Source organism: Rutidosis leptorrhynchoides, chromosome 1 (assembly GCF_046630445.1).
Source record: "Rutidosis leptorrhynchoides isolate AG116_Rl617_1_P2 chromosome 1, CSIRO_AGI_Rlap_v1, whole genome shotgun sequence".
Taxonomy (NCBI): domain Eukaryota; kingdom Viridiplantae; phylum Streptophyta; class Magnoliopsida; order Asterales; family Asteraceae; genus Rutidosis; species Rutidosis leptorrhynchoides.
Genome location: NC_092333.1, coordinates 390,337,900 through 390,348,355, shown reverse-complemented (window position 1 = coordinate 390,348,355; position 10,456 = coordinate 390,337,900).

Below are 10,456 nucleotides of genomic sequence, written 5' to 3'. Positions count from 1 at the left end.
TATTATACATAATACGAGTTTTAAATATATGGACGATTATTTACAAAATAATCCCCATGATACATCGATTTTCAAATATTATAAAGGTGACATAACAGTCAAATATAATACATGACCAAAGTTTTATTGAATGCAACCCTCTTTTAAACAAAAGCATGAGACTCCATGCAAAGCTTGCTCAGATAATGCGACAGCGGAAAACTTTCTTAAGGACCTGAGAATAAACATGCTTAAACTGTCAACACAAAGGTTGGAGAGATATATAGGTTTAAAGCTAGCATCGATATAAATATAGACCACAAGATTTCATAGTTACAAATATTTCAATAAAGATATTCTATAAGTTGTTGAGCGCTTCGGTAACCATACTTAACCATTAATGTGGCATATTCCCTTTATTATGAAATCTCCCTACACTGTACCAAGTGTAGTAAAAACGAAGTACTATGCAACCGTTTACGATACTAGAGCGACTAGCCCGGTTGGGGTTGTCAAACCCGATAGATCTATAAATAGAATTCGCGTATACATGTTCTTACAACATGTAAATATTAGTTACCAAGCTATTAGGGAAGATATGCAAAGTGGTACAACTCAACGTAGAATATATTTTAAGTACTTGTGTCTATGGCGTAAAACATAAAATGCATGTATTCTCATCCCAAAATATTTGTACAGTTTAAAAATGAGACTATATACTCACGGTAGTAAAAGTATATTAATAATAGGTTTTCAACTTATTAAAAATATGGCCGTCGTCCTTGGATTCACGAACCTATAATAATAATAATGATTCAGATAATAATACGATATATGAAAAAAAAAAAAAAAAACAAGTTCATAGAATACTTATATAATAATTTTTAACATTTTATGTTGGTAGTCCAAAATAGTTCGAAAAGTCCATTAATCGGTATATATGTATATATATAATCTTAGAATTACCCCACGGCGTATTGTGTACGTATTGTCTTGCATCAATCCAGAGACGTATTGTATACTTATTGTCTTAGAATTAACTAAGACGTATTGTGTACGTATTGTCTTAGGATTTATCAAAACGTATTGTGCATGTATTGTCATGGAACGTACCAAGATTATTATATATACACAATCTCGAAATTAACCAAGATTAAAATATTTTGTTATACTAATGATAACATGTACAAATATATATAGGGTATAGGAAAAGTTAACAAGGATATGGTTAATATAGTTTTTATAATATAAATTTCGTCCATACAACGTTAATTTTAGCAGATTTTGTTTTGCTCGCCAAATATTCATTACAACTCCGTTGAAAGTGAATCAAATTGCTATTGATTCCTTAAGAAGTAGACCTTACAAAACCAATTCGAAAAGTTCATTCCAAGTAGTAATTTTTAGAGCTTTACCCTCTTTTTGTGTTGGTGGACAGATTTGGAAAAATCCCGGCATCCACCCAGTATATGATTTTTGATAAAATACTTCCACTTTGTCTAAAATCATGAAAGAAATACTGGAAGTCTTATTTACATATATTAACATATTTCCAAAGTCTTAGCCTTGAACTCAAAGTCTAAGATAGGTTTTTAATTCCCAACCCAAAACAGCCCGCTTTTTACCGAATGGAGATTAAAGGATATATGTTAAGTTTCAAGGTGTTCTTCATATGTACAAGTTATAAGTTCTTATATTAACTTAATATAACATTAGAATACATATAAGTAAGTGTTATTAGAGTTAAGTTAGAAAGATTAAATTAGTTTTTCAAACAAGTTTAGAATCAACTAAACTATGTTCTAGTTTATAAACTCTTATATAGATAGCTATAAACATATGAATTGAACAAGAGTTGAAGTAGAGTTTTTACCTCAAGTTTAGAATGTAAAGTTGCTAGAAAGAAGTAGTAGAACAAAACTTTAGAGAGTTCTTGCAAGTGTGTGTAAAAATGGGTTAGAAATGGTGCTTATTTATCGGCTTGAAAATTTGGTTTTTAGTGAAAATATCTAAGATAAGTTAAAATGTATTAAGTCATGGATGACATATTAAATTGATTAGGTCATGGATGACATATTACACAAATAATTGCAGATTTCTATTGATATATACCAATAGTAAATACTTCTAGAAGCTGTGTATAATACGGGTAAACAAATACCGTATGAATGCGAGTAGAATTCTTGAGGAAATTGAACGGAAATATGAGTATAGCTATCCTTTATATGTATTGGTATATTATAAAGTGTATTAAATACTTGTAAGGATGTATTTACACTTGTAATACATTGTATGTAAATACATAATAATTTAAGTTAATTACGTCGTTTAAATAGTAACATATATATTGTTCAAAAACTCTTTAAATTAGTAGTATGAAAATATATATATATATATATATATATATATATATATATATATATATATATATATATATATATATATATATATATATATATATATATATATATATATATATATATATAATACTTTGTTAATATACTTAATGAGATATTTAATTATCATATTTTCAAGTTAAATATATGTATATATACACATATATATAATTAATACAAGTTATGACGTTCGTGAATCGTAAGAATAAAAGGGTGGTCAACTGCTTATATAAAATTCTTTCCGGAGGTTCAAGACTTATTAAAATTCATTGCTTATCATTTCAAAATTATTAAATCATATAAATAGTATAATCAAGTAGTCGGAAAAATCCTGGTCATCACAGTACCTACCCATTAAAGAAATTTCATCCCGAAAATTTCCGATCAAATTTAAACTTTAATCTTTATATGTATCCGACACGATAAGCAAAATCTGTAATGTTGAGTCTCGAAAAGTTTGAAACTATATTCATGTAATCAATTACCCTTTGACCATGCCTGACGATTCACGAACGATTATATGTAAATAGATATGTATGAATATATACATATGTGTATTTGATAAATTGGGAAATATTATCAAAACATTTAACGGTTTAGTTAATATGAATATAAGTTATGAGATCTACTTACGACCAGAAGACATTAATGGAATAATGAATGGATATTACTTTACATGAGGGTATTATTTTGATATAAGTTTAATATAATTTTTGACAAGATTGAAAGATAATATTATAAGATTGAATTATTAGATACATTGAATTTTGAGTTTGAGTCTCTATTATGAGGTCCACTTTGAATTAGGAAACCTTTACGTTTTAACGGTATTCGGAACATTTGGTAAAGTGATTTCACGTAAGGACGAAAGTGTTATTATTAAGGGTTAGACAAAAGTTAGTGGAGAATTGAATTTCATAACACTGGATTTATCATATAGAAGGAATAATTGGGATAAGATTCGTTGACTAGATAAACTCATTTGATATGTTATATTAAGATATATTATTTAGAAAGTTAAGGAAATTAAACTAAACATTTACGCATAAAAGAATGAAATCAAATTAAGTTTTAAAGCATAAACGTTATAGGATTTTCGATTATGTAAATGATCTTAAATTATATAATTAGTTTTGAAAGGATAACTAGTATGTTATTAGATAAATATTTCAAAAATGTGTATAAGATTATAAATTTTAATTTAAACTAGTCTTAAAACGTTTTGATTTTAAACTAATATTAATAAATAGGCTTTGATAAATAACAAGTTTATGAATTACAAAAGGAAATGATCAAAACACTCAAAAGATTAAGTTGCACTTTGAGTGGGTTAGTTTTTTAATTAATTTAAGTCTAGTTATTAATAAAGGTACGTGTTACAAAATGTTTAATTTAAAATAAAATATTTTGACAAACAACGTGACTTTGAATTATAGAAGGAAATGACCACAACGCTCAATTTTATAAGTTATATTTTTATAAAGGTAATTTATTGTTGAGTAAGTCTAATTTTTGTAAAAGGTACATGTCACGTAACATAAAAGGCTAGTTTTCTGAACGTACGAAAGTGCGCCCGAAAAACCGAAAGTGGTACATGAGTCGTGAGACCACGACCGTGTCATTTTTGTAAAAATTATATTTTTACCATGACCGTAAATTTAATATAATATATAAATAATTATATAAATTAAAAATATTATATATATATAATAATAATAACAGTCCGCCGCCCCCAATAATTTGATGCGTGTACTGGAGCATGGAAAGGTTATTTAAATCCAACATTTTCAACTTGTGCAAATCACTTCATTTTTTCCAAATCTATCTCTCGTACTCTTTTACATTCATATTTACTATTTTTTATTAATAATATTATTATTAAGTTTAATATTAATATTATTATTAATCATATTATTATTATTAGTAGTATAATTATTAGTAGTATATATACATAAAATACTACGACGGGGCTCTGCCCGTGTGATTTCAAAAATGAGTTTTTTCGAGTGGGATAGGGCTAAGGAAATTATGGGTTATAGTCATGGAGGTGATGGATAATGTTCAGAGGTTATGCTCATGAGGTCAATCTAGTGTTTATTGTCTCCGTCGCGTTTACGTACCTTTCCTGCAAAATTGAATCGCAATATTGATACGTGAGTACTCCTAATTCAATTTTTATATACTAATAGTGTATCCCTCACTAGTGCTCGAGAAAATAGGGTTATCCATGCTTGTACTTTTGATATTGCCTTTAGATAAGATAGGCTAAATCTTGAGGTTAGTTACACCTGCGGTTAAAATAAGGTATAAGATATGCATGTCGTTGGAAAGCTGGCGAAAAATTAATAACTTTTCCTTTAGATGTCGAATCGTTCCGATGAACGGATTAGAAGTTATAGTCATTTGATGTTGTGTAAAAATGATTATTATTATCGTCGTCATTATCGTCGTTCAAACTTTTATTTAATTATTATTATTATTATTATTATTATTTTTATCATTATTATTATTATTATCATTATCTATAAAAAGTATTATCCTTAAAAATTGTTATTTTTATTATTACTATCATTTATTGTCATTAAAAGTTATACTTAGTATTACTATTATTATTATCATTAAAATAGATTATAGTATTATCATTATCATAATAATTATTATTATTAGTATTATAATTAAAACTAGTAACAGTAATATTTAACTATTATGATTACTATTATATTCATTAAAATGAACGCGATATAAAAGACGATTTAAGAACCTTAACAAATTAATTAGGGGATAATGAGTATGAGTATCATGATGAAATTTAAATATTGTAAGATAATGATTTATATAAAATTATCGTTCTTATTATCATTACTAGTAATATTAAAAGTATCGTTAGTATAAAAACTATCTTTTATTCAAAAATTATCAATTTAATAGAAATGGCATTGTTATTATAAAATATCATTATTATTATCATTTTAAATAAAAATTATTACTTTAAAGTTAATATTAAAAGTATCGTAAATATTAAAGATATCATAATTAGAATTATCATTTTACCAAAATATCATTTCTAGTAAATATAAATATTGATTGTTATAATTATTATTACAAAATAATACGACTTTTACTTATTGTTATTATCAATGCCTTTTTATCAAATAAAAATATAATTACCTCAATAGAATCTATCACAATACTTTTATGATATTGATGAACTTTATAAAATTTTTTTTTATTATTATTACTTAAGATATATATAAATGTATACTTTAATATAAAATTGTATTTATTAATAAATGAATTATATTATTTACTATATTAAATCTTTTAAAAGTTTTTTTTTAAAATATAAAACGACGATATTTAAATTATATAATAATCATTTTTAAATTTTCGAAATCATTTAGAGTCAAACTAATTTTTGTCGACATTTCCATATTAGACTCGAGCATTAGGATTGTGGTACACTATGAATTGACTTAATTTGTTAGACAAATATTGACCAACACATAAATATATATAATTAATATAGGTTCGTGAATCCGAGGCCAACCTTACACTTGTTCAATGATGTTATATGTATTTTTACTACAAAATACAGTATGGTGAGTTTCATTTGCCTTTTTTACCCTTTATATTTTTGAGCTGAGAATACATGCGCAACTTTTATAAATGTTTTACGAAATAGACACAAGTAATTGAAACTACATTATATGGTTGAATTATCAAAACTGAATATCCCCTTTTTATTAAGTCTGGTAATCTAAGAATTAGGGAACAGACACCCTAATTGATGCGAATCCTAAAGATAGATCTATTGGGCCTAACAAACCCCATCCAAAGTACCGGATGCTTTAGTACTTCGAAATTTATATCATGTCCGAAGGGTGTCCCGGAATGATGGGGATATTCTTATATATGCATCTTGTTAATGTCGGTTACCAGGTGTTCACCATATGAATGATTATTTTTGTCTCTATTCATGGGACGTATATTTATGAGAACTGGAAATGAAATTCTTGTGTTCTATTAAAATGATGGAAATAAATGATTATGATAAATTAATGAACTCACCAACCTTTTGGTTGACACTTTAAAGCATGTTTATTCTCAGGTGTTAAAGAAATTTTCCGCTGTGCATTTGCTCATTTTAAAGATATTACTTGGAGTCTTTCATAGCATATTTCGAAGAACGTTGCATTCGAGTCATTGAGTTCATCAAAGATTAGTATTAAATTAATTTATAGTTGGATAGTGGATATTATGAAATGGTATGCATGCCTGTCAATTTTCGATGTAAAGAAAGATTGTCTTTTAAAAACGAATGCAATGTTTGTAAAATGTATCATATAGAGGTCAAATACCTCGCAATGTAATCAACTATTGTGAATCGTTTATAATGTATATGAACGGGTCCTTTCAGTTGGTATCAGAGCGGTGGTCTTAGCGAACCAGGTCCGCATTAGTGTGTCTAACTGATAAGTCGTTAGGATACATCAGTGAGTCTGGACTTCGACCGTGTCTGCAAGTCAAAAGTTTTGCTTATCATTTCGTGTCGAAAATTACCTGCTTATCATTCTTAAGTCTAGACGCGTTTTCCTACATTTATTGCATAATAGTGTATAGACGAATTCTTATCTTAGCGTATCTGTTACTGTGAACTTTGACTAACATCTTTCAAAGATTCTCCATAATTTATGGGATTTTGGTATTATATATACATATGCAAATTATGTAATTGAAGAATACCAAATCTAAATTCTACAATCTATTTCATACCAAAATTCTTTCTCTAATCATACGAGATGGATCCCTCAACTAGTTCGAACTCCTCAGATTCCGACAGTTATGCCGATATGGAATTTCACTCAAGCTCCGAAAGCAGCGTAACCGGAATGGATCAACCAATCAGTCATCATCTATTCTGGAAGAAATGGGGATGGGTTCGTAGCCTCCTCAATTATTGGAGACAAGAAGAAGGTGATCCTTTCCATCCACCAAATTGCCCTATTGGCAAAGAACCTGAAGCACTTACCGGCGAACCTATTCGTGAAACCATTTTCTCTCTCATTTCCAGAGTATCTCGTCACGATTATATATTACATCAAATTCTAAATTTTATTTACCCGCTTGTCCCAACCGACAATCATTCCGGTATACTAGCAGAAGTTAACGAACTTCGTGCTCGTGTGACGGCTTTAGAGCTTATGGTGCAAGGATTACAAACACCATCAGTAGCACCAGCAGCCTAATCAGTACCACCAGTAACATCAACATCGTAAACCTCGATACCCTAAACATCAGCAGCAACACCGGCATCAACGGTATCATCATCATTAATACCAACAGTACCATTACCACCATCAACAATCACATCCGCATCACAAGCCTCAACATCATAATCTGTATCTCGGATATCAACATCACACGCACCATAGATACCAAGGAGTACCAACAACAACAAACGATGAAGTATTGATTCATAACTTCATCGGAAGAACATTCTACGGAGATTATGTAATCTCTAAAGTCTTAGAGATTATCTATTTCCACCCTAACCCTAAATCAGATGAGTGAACCAAAATGATTCAAGGAAGAATCAAAACCTTAACAAGGATGGTGCGCGATTTACAAACTAGACTTGTTATACAAGCATCGCTAGCAGTTATCAGAAGTATCATCAGCAGCAACAGTACTGTTAGCATCACCAGTATAGTCAGTAACGTCAGCATCGTCAGAATCAGCAACACTTATGACATCACAAATTCCGTCAGTTCAAGAATCACTGTGGAAATCATTACGAATCAACAACGAGTATGATGTATCAACGAGTTATATAGTATTAACTCATTCCTTCTGAAGAACTATTATATATTTTATATATATGAATTCTGGAATTATAATAAATCTTTTTGTACTAAGCTATTAAGTATGAATTGAAAAAGGGTAGACACTACTCGGTTAAATTCATATTACTAATATGCTATAATGTACATCCTTTGTAAACAACTTAGCCATTGTTAACTACAATCTCTGTTTCAATTCAATGAACTTCGTTTCATAATAAATCAAGTGTATTATTCAATAACATGTTTGATTTTACACTATCATTCTTGAAATATTCGAAACTTACTAGAAAACAACATTCGTATCTTGCAAAGTTAGCAAAAGTTTTATGAGCACCAGCATGATTCACTAAGGAAATATATAAGAATAAATAATGAGGTATTAATCCATAACTTCATTAATGTTCTGTGAAGAATATGTGATTCTTAATAGTTTTGGGAGATTACTTATTCTAATTCAAACCAAAAATCAAATGAGTCTAATATTATATGGACTCATTAAATCCATGATTACATCTGAAGAAAATATAGATGTACATATATTTTCATAAAGATTGTGATTAAAAAAAATTCTTTTGTACAAAATATTAATTGTAAAATTTTTTAACGGGTAGGTAATACCCGCGAGATATTCACAATTAATGTATTATATTCTTCAATTCTGATTTAACAATTATCAACAATACTCCCTACTTTCACAATAATATACATTCTTCAATAGAAATCAAAACAATCATATTCATTCAAATCTAATTACATATTCTGATTTTGGAATTTCAGAATTCAACTCGAGATAAAATCGAAATCATCGCTCTTACATTCCTACGTATTTCAAAGCTATACTTTGACTTCAAAACTATGATAGGAAATCACTCTTATTCGTAACATTTAGAAGGATTTGAGAATCAATCGAGATTCATGACGATTTCATCCTTTGGATATTGACAATGACAATCTACACTTAAAACCTTTGAATTTTTTTTTTGAAAGACACTTCAAATAATGAACAATCGAGATGATGATCCAACCACACATTAACCGAAGTCTTGTACCTGAAAAACTCTCGAACCCAAAGTCATAGTTTAACACGTAACCGCGTCAAATTCTTTATCATTTATTAGCAAAAACAACCTTGCGATTCCTTTTCAAAGTAGCAAATTTTGTCACAGCCCCAGCAAGGCAATTTCGACTTTTTCATATGAAGTAACCTCATTATAACCATGATATATACGATTACCCTTTTGTTACCAGGGAATCTTATATATCTCACCACATTAACAGTAAACTTAGCAACAACTTCATTAACTTTCGACTTAAGCCTCTCTGAAAAGTCACTATACTTATTCATTGAAACCCCACCTGTTACTCATCCGCATCTTGCAACAAGAATTGCCATACCAATTACTGAAAATCAGCAATCAGTATTTTGAAATCTCGCAGCATTTCTACTTCAATAATCATGTATACAACATATATCTCCAAGACTTACACACTTCGAATGTGAAGTTTCTGAAAAACATCCCAAACTGCAAACTAGTTCTCCGAAATTTGGAAATGCTGGATGAAGCACCAGAAATTATAGACAATCTAAACAGTCAGAAATTTAATAATAAAGAATAGCGTGTTGGAAAAGCTCAGAAAAAGAGAAGGTTTGGAACTGAAAAACGGATTGAGCAAAGTATGAAAGAGGCTGTGGACAAATCACAAGAACTGAATCTGCCTTCAAAGGATGCAAATGATTCAGTGCCTGCTGAAATCATTAGCGAACATCTTACTTCTTATTCTAAACCTTCACAGACAAATATTCTTTATCATCATCATATCTTGAATATTCTAAGATATCATCGTATCTTTCATTATAAATATCCTTGATATTTCTGAAGATATTTTAAGTATTCTCATCTGAAATCATTTATCTCTCCGCAATATCTGCATTGCAACATAAAAGAAACTATGTTAAGTTTCTAAACCCTCGAGTTTAAAATATGAATGTTTTTGAAGTAGTGTTGGGAACTGATGCATGAGTTAGTATAATATAATGACACTTGATCAACGTCATTATATTACAATAGTTCATGTTGAGTTTCTAATGGAATGTGACGATTCACAGTACCATCATCATGTGCCATTTACACGACTCTTACATTCGATCTAATCCTTAAACATATCAAGAAAATATATTTCTTGATGATTCGGTCTTTTCCAGGATAATCTGGTAATTTGACAAATCAAAATCGCACC